Source organism: Pinus tabuliformis, chromosome 7, assembly GCF_031772625.1.
Source record: "Pinus tabuliformis cultivar Carrire ecotype Pingquan chromosome 7, CPIR1, whole genome shotgun sequence".
NCBI classification, from domain to species: Eukaryota; Viridiplantae; Streptophyta; class Pinopsida; order Pinales; family Pinaceae; genus Pinus; species Pinus tabuliformis.
In genome coordinates this window covers 468,775,412-468,790,754 of record NC_142293.1, presented here as the reverse complement: position 1 = coordinate 468,790,754, position 15,343 = coordinate 468,775,412, and the positions used below count along the sequence as shown (strand labels likewise).

Below are 15,343 nucleotides of genomic sequence, written 5' to 3'. Positions count from 1 at the left end.
GATCATAAGTATAACAACTTGATGGTCTTACGAGCTTGGAATGTTTCCTTTGGTTTTACGTGGTGGAATTTGTGGAAGGAGCGCAACATAAGAATCTTTGAAGTGAAAGAACGACATATGTCGCTTCTACAGGAAAGCATTCTCTGGAACATTCGGGAAACAATGTTGATATCGCTCTCAGATTGGGAGGATGGATAAATGGATGAGTTTGAGTTTGTCATATTTATGCCTCCCCCAAGAGATTTCATCCAATTGAGTTTTTACGGGGCGCCAAAGGGCAACCCAAGAATGGTTGGTTATGGTGGTATTCTGAGGGACGAAAAATCATAACCAATACATGTTTATGCCTTCTCATGCGGTATAGCAACAAGCAATCTTGCAAAGTTCTTGGCACTTGATAAAGGTTTACAAATAGCTATAAGAGAAGGGTTTCATTTAATCTAGGTTCATGGTGACTCCCAACTAGTCATCCAAACCATCTACAAATTGATCGTAGGGCGCACGTCACACAAACTCATTCACAGTTGGCACCTTCAAGAAGTGGTAAGCAGTGTAATTTTTTTGTTGGTGAACTTTTATTATGTTATTCCTATTCATACGCGGCAGGAAGGAAATAAGGGAACCAATGTATTGGTGAATTGGACTAGCTCGGAGAGGCATTTAGCTTTAGATGAATCTTGTCGGTGGTGGCTAGGAGAAAGGAGGTTTCATCTTTAAAGCAATGGCTAGCACTGGATAAACATTGTGAAAGAGTACAAATCCCGAATCCCCGATAAGTGTTCTCTCATGTCAATAATTTAGCGTTGGGGGATATAACGGAAGTTTGCTAAGCATTTTGTTTTCTGACGCAATGGCTCTCCGGTGATGTATTCATAGCGGCATCATAATTATTGACATGTGCACAATATGTGTGGTGAATGGGGTGGCAACCCTCGATGGTAGAGCTAGGCTCCACACCTAGTGTTGCATGTTATTCACATGGAACATTTTGGTATCATAACCTAGTTCACATCTAATCAAGTCAGAGTGACTTAAATGTGAGCATGTGGGAGGTATTGTCTTTGCGTACGTTAAGTTGCCTGGTTTCAAATTGTGATATTCCTACTCTGAGATGGGTTTCCCCTCTCATGGAGGATTGGTTGCAAGTAAAGTCACCTCTGACAGACGAGGTAAGCTCATTCATGAGAAAATCATGCTCAAATGTCTTGGAAGGATGGAGTAATGGTTTATTCTCTACACTTTTCTCGTCATGGAGAGAGTCCCTGCGCCTTACCTCATTCTACACGCTCACTCCATCACGTCTCTGGCGCGTTATATTTGCATGGCCATGGACTCAAGGTGGCAAAATTATTGGGTCAAGGTCGTTGCCTATGTGTATCTGTAACCATTGTTCTATTCAGGCTGGTGCAGAGGTATCTTGTTCTTGTACGTTAAGTTGCCCGGTTTCAAATTGTGATATTCTTGCTCTGAGATGGGTTGCCCCTATCATGGAGGATTGGTTGCAAGCAAAGTCACCTCTAACAGACGAGGTAAGCTCATTTATGAGAAAATCATGCTCAAATGTCTTGGAAGGATGGAGTACTGGTTTATTCTCTACACTTATCTCGTCATGGAGAGAGTCCCTGCGCCTTACCTTTTTCTACACGCTCACTCCATCACGTCTCTGGCGCGTTATATTTGCATGGCCATGGACTCAGGGTGGCAAAATTATTGGGTCAAGGTCATTGCCTATGTGTATCTGAAACCATTGTTTTATTCAAGCTAGTGCAGAGGTATCATGTTCTTGTATTTCACTTACATTGCTAAAGTACGGTTCTGTCATAGCCTCACAAAGGTTGGGCTATCTCTTTCTAGTTAGGCTATATTTCACTTACAATGTTAAAATATGGTTTTGTCATATCCTTAGAAACGTCGAGCTATCTCTTTGTATTTTGTCCCTGTATTTCATTGACATTGTTAAAGTATGGTTTTGTCATAGCCTTACAGAGGTTGGGCTATCTCTTGGTTGGTGATTGTAACTGCTTATTGTTTCACAGTTTTCTGGCTCCGTCGTTTATTATACATAAGGGTCAATGTTCTTTGTTCTTTTCCTTCACAACTTTGGGTCTAGTATGTCGTTTGAACTTGTTGCAGTGTTACCCTTCGTGACTCCTCAGAACTCGGACCCTATCGGGATTTTCTTTAGTTTTCCAATCTTGGCGTGTGGAGTATGGTACCCAGGTACCTTCTCCATTTGGTTTTAATTGGGTTTATGGTTGTGTCAATATTGTCTTTTTGCAAGTCCCTCCAGCCTCATTAATACAAAATGTACATGAAGGTTGGGATTATGGGCAGTTCCCGAGTGCAAGAGTCGTGGGTTTTCACTTCTTGTTTTTCGTTCACATAACAAAACCAATGTTGTAACCTTACTGGTTGTGTCCCCTTTCATTAGCAAACCTACCATCAAGTTGTTTGTTCCATTAGAGTCGGTTAGTATACCACAAGGTTTAGTTCATTGCATTGCAAGTTAATTGTCGTCATGGCTCCTCAGTAACACCTTCCTAGTTGCAAGGGTTGTTAATTTTAGATAACAATGGTATGTTCTATGCGTTAGCACAATTTACTTCAATGTTCCTTAAGCATCCCAATGACAATTTCCAATTATATCCAGTAGTAATCGCATTAACTTAAACACATTGATAGTAAATGCAGATAGAACATAAAAACATGTGCAGAAGACAAGCCAAGACAAGAGGACACAAGATATGGTGAATGCCAAGGACAAACCCCAATGTGGGGAAACGCTTTGATCAAATCTTCTTATTATTCTTCAATAGTTCAACAGAGAGAGAGTACAAATATCAAATTAACGTGCCCAAAACAATCCTGTCAAATCAAGAGTCAACAACGGTCAATTGTAGCCCTAACCAGAAAGTCAACGGTGGTCAAATCAACTCCAAAATGTCCTCCAAGCAACTCCGTCAACAACAGATAAATTCAGCCTTCTAAGAGGGTCAAAGTCAGAGCAAAACAGTTTGGTCAAACAAGTCCAAGGAGAGAGAAAACACAGCTGCAAATTTGAAGTCAACCCTGGTCAAACTATCCCAAACTCCTCAAAAACTGTGCCAATAAATGCGGCCTTTAAAAATAAGATTTATGCCCACAAGAACAAAGTCAACGCTGGTCAAAAGCACCCTGGTCAAAGTTGTTTTGTTTTCTTCAAATTTTCGGTTAGCAAACAAACCCAGAAATTTGTCCTCCTTTCACACGTGTGAAGTATAGAAGGTTGCCTCCAAGTTGTATGAACCAATCAATAGAGGAGAGAGAGATATGTGATGAGATGAGTGATGTCCAAATGAGGAGAGAGGTCAATCCTATATATACACTTTGATGAGGGTGAGGAGACACATCTATAGGGCTTTATGAGCCTACATTTCACTGAGGTCGACCTTGACAATTTGTGCATGAGAGAGAATAAATTCAAAATTCCATTTTTTCTTGTCAAAATAAGATGATCTTTATATCAAAATTGGACCTCTCGAAAAGAGGAATCCAATGCAATAATCATCTCCATCATATGAGTTGTCATAAGGTGGAATTTGGCCCTAGTTTCCAATTTTAACACACCCTCTCAACTAGGGAGAATTCCACTTGCCAATCCATCTGTCATCATGATGCCATCTTGGCATCCTATACCATCACTGTCATCACTGCCCTGCTCTGCTTTGCTGAACCATGAAGTAATAATGAAGAAGCGATTGAGAGTGAGTCATAAAATCATACCACTCTCAACTGACAAAAGTTAGTCATTGATCCCAGATAAAGTTGTTGAACACCATGCATCCTAGTCATAGGGAGTGCGGCAGTACACAATGTATCCATCGATAGTGCTATGGTCCCTGACCATCTTTTCCCAACTCATTGGCAAGATGAGAGGTACTTCCCATGAGTCCTAAACTCTGTGTAAGATGTGTGTTGGGGCATCATTAGGAGAAGGAACCACTCATCCTATGCATATGTCAATCGTAGGGGAAGGTGAAGTCGAAGATCAACACTTACTTACCTTCTAAGAGGGGAAGAAAGTGGCACCAAAAGAGGGGAAAAAAAATAAGTACGGTCAAAAACATCCATCCTGTTGTGTATGCCTTCGCTAAACCATAATTACATATATAATTCATGCTTGGATCATGAAGGAGATCATCATGACACTAGGATTTCAGAAATTACGTATATAAATGAACAAGAACCTTATCCTAACACAACGAAATCGCTTGGTATGCTAATGGAGTTCTGGATGATCCTCCCTCCAAATATTGTCTGCCCGCCTAGCGCGGCGAGAAAATGGATCTAATCAGCCCAAAGGCGAAGTAGAGTGGGGTGAAGACCTTCCCACATTTGACTTTATTGAACTCCCTCTTGCTTTGAGTTTTGCCACCCTTCACCCCTAGGCTACCTCCGAATGTACCAAAAGTCGGAACACCTGGATAGACTATATATTATTGTACCAAAACCAGGAACAGGATGAGATGCTGGCCCTGCTGACATTGGTATGGAATCTAGGATTGGATAAGCTACTGTAACTGCTATTGGACCCAGAACTATAGGTTCCGTAATTGGATTTGTTCGATTAGCGAGTGAAAAGCAAAAAGCAACCATTCACCCTACATAAATGTGTCTGGGTAGGGGAAGGTGAACCACTCACCCTACACACATGTCAACCATCATGGGGTATCACAGGGGAAGGTGAACCACTCACCCTGTACATAACACAGCACTAGGGGAAGGTGAACCACTCACCATATGGTCGCTCATAGCTCTAAGAAGTACCCCAAGCCCCCAAGAGCTCCCAGAGCTCAGTGTTCAACTCATATGAGACCCTCATAGGAGGGTCGTTCCATGACTCCAAGTCTCTCTCTGAAGGTTAATAATTTGACCTTCCCCGAAGGTTTCGTGAGAATGTCTGCAACCTACTCATATGTTCTAATGTGTTGGAGCATTATTGCTCCTCATTGTACCATATCCCGAATAAAGTGGTACCTGATATCAATGTGCTTGGAGCGGTCGTGGAACACAAGATTCTTTGATAGGTGAATCCCACTCTGGTTGTCACAGAAGATCATGGTGGTATCTAACACATGCTCAAATATCTCACTGAAGAGCTCCCTCAACCAAACTGCTTCACAACAGGCCATACTCGTAGCAATGTATTCGGCCTTTGCGTGCTTAAAGCAACAGATTTATGCTACCTATTCATCCAAGATAGAGAAGCAAAGCCCAAAGAGAAGCAACACCCAGACGTGCTCTTACGATCCACCACACTGCCAGCCTAGTCAACATTTGAACATCCATATAGCCTCAAGTTCCCGACAGTGTATCTCAGACTATAGTGGATTGTGCGCCAGAGATATCTCAAGATATTCTTAGCAGCAATCAAATGAATGTGATGAGGCTCAATGGTAAACTAATTCAACGTGCTTACAACAAAGCATATGTTAGGACAAGAGTTGACAAAGAACATTAGGGCCCCTACAAGCTGATGATACTCAAAAGGGTTCGCTAATCTGGGCCCAACAACGCTTCCACATAGCTTTAGAATCCAACTCCCTCTTGCATTGACGAATGAGAGGGTCATCATTTGTCAGAAAGAGATTATCCACATAAAGGACCAGAATGAGAGGTATGTCATTTTCAAACTTGAAGTATAGAATTGGGTCAACATCGCTCCTTGTAAATCCCAACTTCATAAGATATCTATCAATCCTCTCATACCAAGCCCTAGGGGCTTGCTTCAACCCATAGAGGGATTTCTTCAACCTGCATACATGTGTCTCACGATCTTAAACTTCAAACCCCTCGGGTTGTTCTACATAGACTTCCTCCTTAAGCGAACCATGCAAGAAGGCAGTTTTGATATCCATCTGGTGTAGGCTCCATCCTTGCGAGGCGACAAGGGCTATGATCGAACGGATGGTGGTATATCGGGAAACCAGTGTAAATATCTCATCATAGTCTACTCCTTTTGAGAGAAGCCTCGAACAAAAAAATTGGCCTTGAACTTTCCAGCACTCCCATCAGCGCCATGTTTGATATTGTAGAGCCAATTTGAAGTGACCACTGACTTGTCCTTGGGTTTAGGAACCACATCCCAGACATCATTTTTCATGATCAACTCATACTCCTCATTCATCGAATCCTTCCAAACTTGGTGTTTCACAACATCTTTGAATGTACACGACTCAAATTGTATAATGGTACTCATGGCAGCTAAGTACCCTTGGTAGCTATTCGACTTCTTGCTTTTATGGAATGTCCCCCTCAGTGCAATATGTTTCTTAGCATCTTCAAGAGTATCTTTGAGCCATAAAGGTCTTTTTCTTGAAGTAGTGGGCTCACTAGGAGGTGGATCAATGGGATCCATCGGACCTTCCACATCGGGCATCGATTGATCAGACGAAGATTCATCTTGCTTTCTTGTATCAACATCATCATTGTCCTTCCTGTGGATAGGAAGATCTCAGACTTTTCCAAGATCATAATATTCATCAAAAGTGACATTATGACTTAATTCTACTTCCCTTTGACCAGGTACGTAGATTATGTATGCCTTAGAAGTTTCACTATAGCCCGCAAACATCCCTTTCTTCCTAGATGCATCTATTTTGTTTCTTTTCTCTTTTGGCACATAAAAATATATGGGACAACAAAAATTCTAAAATGAGAAACATCATGTTTCTTACTGGCGAAAACTTTTTCGGTTGTTTTGAAGTCCAATGCTTGATGTGAGCATCTATTTTGGACATACACCTTGGTGTTGGCAGTGTCTCCCCATAAGAAATTTGGTAGACCTTGGTCATGAAGCATGGCACGGGTGGCTTCTGTGATGGTTAGATTCTTCCTTTCGGCAACACCATTTTGTTCAAGAGTATATGTAGTAGTGGTCTCCCTCTTAATGCCAGCTTCTCTACAATAGTCTTTGAATTCATTTGACTCATATTCGGTACGATTATCAGTCCTCAATATTTTGATCTTCTTCTTTGTTTGATTCTCTGCCAAAGCTTTGAAAGAGAGGAACCATTTGAACACTTCATCCTTCTTCTTTAAGAAATAGATCCATGTTTTGCGAGAGAAGTCATCCACAAAACTAGAATAGTACAAATATCCATCCAAAGATGTTATGGGCAACATACTTGATAGATCAGAATGAACCAATTGAAGAATATTGGTGGTTTGAGTTTCACTTGAGGGGAATGGTCCCCTTGTATATTTTCCAGCTTCACATCCCTGAAAAACACCTTCATGATCTAAGTTGAATTCGGGCATACATGTGACCATCTTCCTTACATCAGGAAGGGCTTTGAAATGAAGGTGAGAAAATCTTCGGTGCCATAATTCAAATTGAAGAGAACAATCACAAGTCATTGCTCCCAACAGACTTCCTCCAACTTGATAGAGACCTTCAACCCTGAATCCAAGAGTGAATGAATCTCTTGGGTTCCTTTGCCAAACACGAACCTTCCCATCAATTAATGTCACCTTGAAACCTTTATCTTCCATCGCAGAAATAGAGACCAAGTTATTTTTCAAATGAAGTACATATAGCACTTCTTGTAAATGAAGAGTTTGACCTTGATTTAAGTGAAGAGTAACAATTCCAATTCCTTTCACGGGATAAGTGGTATTATCCCCAAGTATAATCTCCATATTCATCTTCTTTTAAATCAAGTTAGAGAGAGCTTCTTTGTACCTAGTGAAGTGACTTGAGGCACCACTATCAATCAACCAATGATTCAATGTATCCGAAGGAGAGGCGATGGTGAGGGTAGAAATAAGATATAAACAAAATTGCTTTACAACATTAACTTCTTCATACCTGTAGTTTCTTGACTTCTTGGGAGGGTGACCATTTCCATTTCGAGCAGCGGGAGCATTCCTCTTTCCTTTGTTATTGAACTTGTTGTTCCTTTGATTGCCATTGCCCTTGAAGTTGTTATTGTTGTCATCATCTCTTGGAGTGGTCTTCTTGTGAGGACACTCTCTAGAGAAGTGGCCAAACTTGTTACAATTGAAGCATCTTCTTTTTCTTCCTTCTTTGAATCTCGACTTGAACCCTTGACCTTGATTTCTTGGACCAACATTGTTCTTCCTCTTAGAATGAGCGAAGAAGGCGGTAGGATTGTTTCCATTTGAGGGTTTGTCTCTTTCCATCATCCTTATTTCTTCTTGAGTGCATCTAGCCAATAATTCATAAAATCCGGGAATCCTGTCATTGTTGAGAATGGTAGTGTTGAACACATCCCACTCTGTTGTAAGGCCTCCAAGTGTGATAAGGGTAAGCTCTCTCTCACCAATGACTTCTCCAATAGATAAGAGACCATTATTGATCTCGGTAATCCTCATGGAGTAGGATTGGATGGATTTTCCTCTATCCATCTTGATGTCTTTCAACTTTCTCTTGAGAAAAAGAATTTGATTTGCATTATTTACTTTGAACATCCCAATCAGCGTGTCATACATCTCCTTAGATGTTTCCAAATCAGAAATATAAGCAACCAAAGGCTTGTGAATCGAATCAACAATAATTTTCTTAGCTTTAACCTCACCTTTCTTGTACTTTGTTTGTGCAATTGCAGATGCATCTGAAGTAGGCTCCACTACTCTTCCTTTGACATAATCCATGGCATCATTTTTTTCCAATGTCAAATCTAGAGACATCTTCCATGCATGATAGTCAGATTTGTCCTTAAGCTTGTCCTCATATTTGAAGTAGGGAGTAGTCGTCATTGGGACTAGTTCCAAGTCCTTGTCCAACAAGTTCCCTTAATGATTGTTTTTCCTCACTCTTTCTTGGGCTTTGTCTTCACCTGAGCTCTGATACCATGTTAATTTTAGATAACAATGTTATGTTCTATGCTTTAGCACAATTTACTTCAATTCTCCTTAAGCAGCCTAATGACAGTTTCCAACAATATACAGTAGCAATCACTTTAACTTAAACACATTGATAGTAAATGCAGATAGAACATAAAAACATGTGCAAAAGGCAAGCCAATACAAGAGGACACAAGATATGGCGGTTGCTAGGGATAAACCCCAATTTGGGGAGACCCTTTGATCAAATCTTCTTATTATTCTTCAATAGTTTAGCAGAGAGAGAGTACAAATATCAAATTAACTTGACCAAAACAATCTTGTCAAATCAGGGGTCAACAACAGTCAACTACACCCCTAACCAAAAAGTCAACGGTGGTCAAAGCAGCTCCAAAATATCCTCCAAGCAACTCAGTCAACAACAGATAAATTCGGCCTTCCAAGAGGGTCAAATTCAACCCAAAAATGTTCGGTCAAACCAATCAAAGGAGAGAGTAAACACAATTGTAAATTTTGCAGTCAAATTTGAAGTCAACGTTGAAGTCAACCCTAGTCAAACTATCCCAAACTCCTCAAAAATTGTGCCAATAAATGCGGCCTTCAAAAATCAAATTTTTGCCCACAAAAACGAAGTCAACGCTGGTCAAAATCACCCTGGTCAACGTTCTGTTTTCTTGAAATTTTCAGTCAGGAAACAAACCCTAAAATTTGTCCTCCTTTCACACGTGCGAAGTAGAGAACGTTGCCTCCAAGTTGTAGGAACCAATCAAGAGAGGAGAGAGAGAGCTATGTGATGAGATGAGTGATGTCCAAATGAGGAGAGAGGTCACTCCTATATATACACTTCGATGAGGGTGAGGAGACACATCTATAGGGCTTCATGAGCCTACATTTCACTGAGGTCGACATTGACAATTTTTGCATGAGAGAGAATAAATTCAAAATTCTTGTCAGAATGAGATGATCTTTATTTCAAGATTGGACCTCTTGAAAAGAAGAATCCAATGCAATAATCATCTCCATCATATGAGTTGTCATAATGTGGAATTTGGCCCTAGTTACCAATTTTAACAGGGGTGGCACTCTTGGGTCACCTTCGATGCGACGAAGGAATTTGTTTGGTTAGGAATCGATAACCAATTTTTTCGAGGTAGGTCCTCTAGAGATCTGTAAGGAAATTCTCCATTTGGAAGCAAAAGAGTTTGGGGATAGAGTCTATTTCTCGGATTCATAGTTAGGAGGTAGCAGCCTCAAGTGGGTACCAGACCCAAGGAAGTTTTGTAAGAGAAGGATTCATTTCCTTCATTCCATCAACCTTCATTGACAACTGGAAACTCTTCTTAGCATTATTAGATACAAGCAAGTAGACAACTACAAGTTGTTTGCAGGTCATGAGGATATAAAGAGAATTCTGAGGGATATCAGATACAACTTGGATGATATAGTGGTCAGATTATCTCGCATAGAACATTATGTTGTTTCAGACTATGACACAAAATCAAATGAGCATCAAGAAGTGCCAGTGGTCATCAACGCTCAAGCTCAACCTTCTCCTCAGGCCAACTTTACTACCACATCACCAATAATCATCTTGGACTAGGAAGTCCACCAAGCACTGGTCTACCGTGGGTGGAATTTTGTGTTTTTTTGTATTTGGATGTTTTGTCAGTTTGTTTTTCGACAAGTATATGTATTATTGTAGCTCTTTTAGTTTTTACTTGGCCTAGTTACACTAGGACTAGAAAAATGAAGAGGGATGTGTCACATTAGTCAGCCCTCGTGATATTCTCAAACTGTGTTATTGATAGTCAAGGCATTACCTATGTTTATTCTTGGTTGCAGACAAGACTTAGCAGGTCACTCTGTAAGATACTTTTTTGGAGGTGTTGTTAAATAGACTGCAATGTAAAATCTTTTGATATTGATATTAATAAAAATTCACTGAGCCAATTTACAAAAAAAATGGATAAATTTATTTTTAATCGAAGAAGCCATAAAATATACTACATCAATAATAAAATCATTCTCAATTGAAGATAATAATAAAATAATGGTAAGAGACTCTTTTTCCAAAAATCCAAATACAACATAAATATGTTTTTTTAGATCTGTTAAATAATTACAAATTATTAAACTAATAACATAATCAATATATATAATTATTTCTTTTATTTAATCTAAATAACTCCCATTAATTATCATTTTGATTTTTTGACTGCAGTCCCTAAGTCAAATTTAGCCGTTGGTTAAGATAGCCGTTGGAGGCTCTGCTTAGACTATTTAGCCAGACTATTTAGCATGCATAGCTGGATCTATTTCTTCAACTTGTCCTGAGGATGAGTCACACTGGTTGGTTCAAAACGCGTCGACAAATGTCTCTCTTTATGTGATTTACGCCGAAGATAAATTACATAGTGGAAAAATATAAATATTCAAACAAAAAAATTAAATAAAATTTGCAAAATTATAATATAATGTATTAGCTTCTAAACAAAAATTACTTCAAAAACAATATTGAAAATAATAATAATAATAAGGGAACTTTTTTTTTCCAAAAATCTAAATATAACATAAATATATTTTTTTAAGATCTATTAAATAATTACAAATAAAAAAGAGAGAAATTACATAGTGGAAAAATATAGATATTCAAACAAAAAAAATGTAAAGTAAAATTTGCAAAACTATAATATAATGTGTTAGCTTTTAAACAAAAATTACTAAAAAAAATTAAGCAACTATTAATTCTTTTAACAAAATTACTAAAAAAAATTAAGCAACTATTAATTCTTTTAACTTTGTTGCATATTGCAAAAGCAAATATTTAATAGAATGTTATCTAAACTTGTAATAATTTTGAATATATTGACTTTCCCCTTTTTTTGTTGTACTCATCAAATTTGTATATTGAGTTTACCCTTATTCATTGTTTTTTGTGTTCCTCGTCAAATTTGTTATGAAAATTTTAGATTATCAACTTTAAAATGCTTTATGATGTGATTTTTATATACAAAATTTATTTCCAATTTAGTTTGAAATCAAATCACAGATTAAACTAAATTAAAAAATAAAAAAATAAAAAAATTGCTTTAACACTTTTAACAAACATGAAATTGAAATAAATAATATCCATTTAATATTATGAATACTCTGATATTTTATAGTACATATCATAAATAAATATCCTATTCTTAATAAAAAATAGTGGATATTCTAGTAAATTAAAGATTAATTTATTACAATAATGGAAAAATGATTAATGATTTTATAATGTGAAATTGAAATAAATAATATCCATTTAGTATTATGATTACTCTAATATTTTAGAGTGCATGATATCTTATTCTTAATAAAAATATAATGGATATTCTAGTAAATTAAAAATGAATTTATTGCAATAAATGAAAAATTAATAATGATTTTATAAATTCAATTTTCATTTGTAAATTTATAATATCCAAATTTAATATAAATTTTAATTTTAATTTTAATGTTGAAATTAGTTTTTTATTTTATTTTTTCTTATTAAATTTGTTTGTATTGAAGTTTTGAATAATGGATATGTTTTTTTTTTGTACTGATGAGTAATTTGAAATATATTTTATTTTCAATTTATTTTTTTTATAAATTATTTAAATATTATAATATTTTTTTATTAATTATTAGTAATAAATTTTTAATTTTTTAATTCTTAAATTACATGTATATGTATATAAAGTAGTTTTAATCTCATGATTTACTTTCAGGAGTTGGAGAGGGGGAGAGGTTTTCTGAGAATCAAGAACATATGTATGCTTAAAGTTTAGGTCACACTTCCAACAATCTTATTGAAGCTTATGCCTTATATTAGGGTTTGAGGTAAATTGTGAATCTAGAAATTTAGGAGATGATTGTTTTTGGTGATTCCTTGAATATAATTCATCATTTGTATTCAAAATCTCTTCCCTCGTATACAAAGTTAAGTCTCAAATGGATTTGTCAGTTGTATCGGTTTATCCCCAAGAAGAAATGTCTCCATGTTTTGATCAAACAAATCTAGGGATGATCACATGGATAATTTAGGGTCAAGACTAATTCAAGGTGAACTTTAGTGATAGGGGCGAAAGGGATATGTCACCCTTCTTTAATTGTTAATTAGGGGACTTAGAAATCAATGCATAGGAAAATAATTCTTTATGGCTTAATGTAAAAATTTGATGCTTTGTAAACTTTGGATTTTTTAGCTCAGTGTTAGTGAATGTACATGTGGAATACTTTAGATATTGTAGTATTTTGTTTAAAAACTTCAAGGTCAAAATTTTCTAGATGGTCGTTGATACATATTCCATTCCAAACATGTCGACTAGTTTCAACTTGCTTATGTAAATTATATATCTAAATTGAGCTTTAGCTCAATGTTTTTTAATATAATAACTATTCGCAGTTCTTGTTAAAAAACAATCTAAACACTTAGTTCGAGTTGTATACCCTCCTAGTCTGCTTACATATAAGGGCCTATACTGAAAGTAATGGTACTAGTCAATGGAATGCTAACATTGAATAGAGGCATAGTCTGCTTACATATAAGGGCCTATACCAAAAGTAATGGTACTAGTCAAGGAATGCTAACATTGAATAGAGGCATTCCCCCCTATTGCAACAAATAGAGGCATTTCGAGTAAGTTCCCTGAGTTGGCGATTAGACTTCCCTAAATATTGGACCATCTTAACCTAGTCCTCTTCAAATGATCAACACTTTAGCCTTTTTCTTTTTTCTTTTTTTCATCATGATTGCGTTGTTTTCTTTGCATATTTTTCTGTGTTTGAAACATTCTTTTAACACTCCTAACATATTGTGGTGATATCTTAATAATATGTATTTAAATTCAATAGTTTTGCATCCTCTTTCAAAGCTAAAATAATAATAATATATTATTACTAATAAATATAATTATGATATTAAAATAAATAATATTTGATAATTTATTTGTATAATTAATTATTTATAATATATCAAAACAATAATTTTCATTAACATATAATTAACTAACATTCGTGGAGATCAACCCCACCAAAATTATTCATTTCCAAGAAAGATTACATAGTAACACTATGTGGACATGAGAGTACCACATAGTCATTTAGAGATCACAAAGTGGACATTGATTAAACCAGAATTAAGCACCTTTAATTCTTGTAATCATAATCATAGAGATGACATGGATCCCATCAAATCATGGTATACGAAACCCTAAATTCCTAGGAAGTGTTAGAAATATGTGTTATGAACTCTTGTTGCACGTAGCTTCTAGGATGGAGTCGTGCATAAGAACACATATGGAGGTGGGAGTTGGGAGATCAGGGGTGCTTCTTGCTTTTTGCTATTTAGATTGATCTTCAACTGTAACAACCAAATACTTAAAATGCCATATCCTTTTGGTATATAATTCTATGGCATTTTTATGCACCAAAAGTGCCCTTCCGCTTTGAATACAAACTGGAGAACCACTTGGCATGTTTAGTGAGCTTACATGAAAGAGCTTCTCATTCTCCCTTTTGTCTAATCCTTGCATCTTGGAATATGTTGCAACCCTCCTAGGGTTATCGGTGAAATATATAATTCACCAAGGAGAAGAGGCAAGTGAGGCATCCATCCCTTAGCAAAACATTCAATTTTCGCATAATTGGATTTATAATCTCGTAAGGTTTAAATAATCAACTTTCATTTCATATCACAACTTGCATCCTTTTTGTGCTAGTACTTTCTTGATGAGCAAGTGCTGCCTACATTGTTTTATAGGTTGAATGGTTACTAGTTTCATAGTTTGGCTTGACATTCACTAAATTTCTTTGATCTCCAGGGCTATTTCTACTCCATAATAATTTTCTCACTTCTAACTTATTTCTTCTTATGGCTATTGTTTGAAAGGTTTTTGTCGCGTCCCTTTGTTATTTCGAGAGAATTGTGCTTATTATTACTTTCCTTGATTTAGCTGAATATAATGGAAATTGGATGGTATGGTTCTCTGATCTAAAGTCTACTTTTTGTTGCCAGGTTAGGAGGAGCTTTCACAAGGTAGTGAAGACAATGGCAAGACCTTGCTTTGCATACCATCAAATGAAAATTGGTGATAAACTATCGCGTGCATTTAGGTTAATTGCTTAGAAAGTGTAAAGCAATATTGAGTTACATATGGCTTCTTACTTCTGATTTGAGAATTTTCTTCTTCGGTTCCTTTGGTGTATCATTGATTTAGAGCTATGTTAATAACAGTGTTATGAAATCTTATTTACTTTATAAAAATATCTTTTTTTATAAACGATGTTTAATATTTTTGTTTAAAATTTATTGTAAAAGAATATTTATCGAAGGTTTTTTATTTCAATTTAAGGTGGATGAGAATTTGTTGATTTTTATTTTTATTCAATTTCCTAGGGATTTGAGATTATTTCAATTCTAATAAGTTCCTCCATGATAAGTCCCTCATTATTATTTATAACATTCATTTATATATAA

The 15,343-nt window shown here is 36.4% G+C and overlaps 1 long non-coding RNA gene across 3 annotated transcripts in view; it reads left to right on the top strand.

The window, feature by feature from the left end:
• Window positions 1-15,062, top strand: part of LOC149247973 (uncharacterized) — a 216,217-nt gene extending 201,155 nt beyond the window's left edge. For all 3 annotated transcript variants that reach the window (XR_016265692.1, XR_016265690.1, XR_016265685.1), the window contains exon 4: window positions 14,882-15,062. This is a non-coding gene — a long non-coding RNA (uncharacterized LOC149247973). The remainder of the gene's footprint in view (window positions 1-14,881) is intronic.
• Window positions 15,063-15,343: the final 281 nt, after the last annotated feature.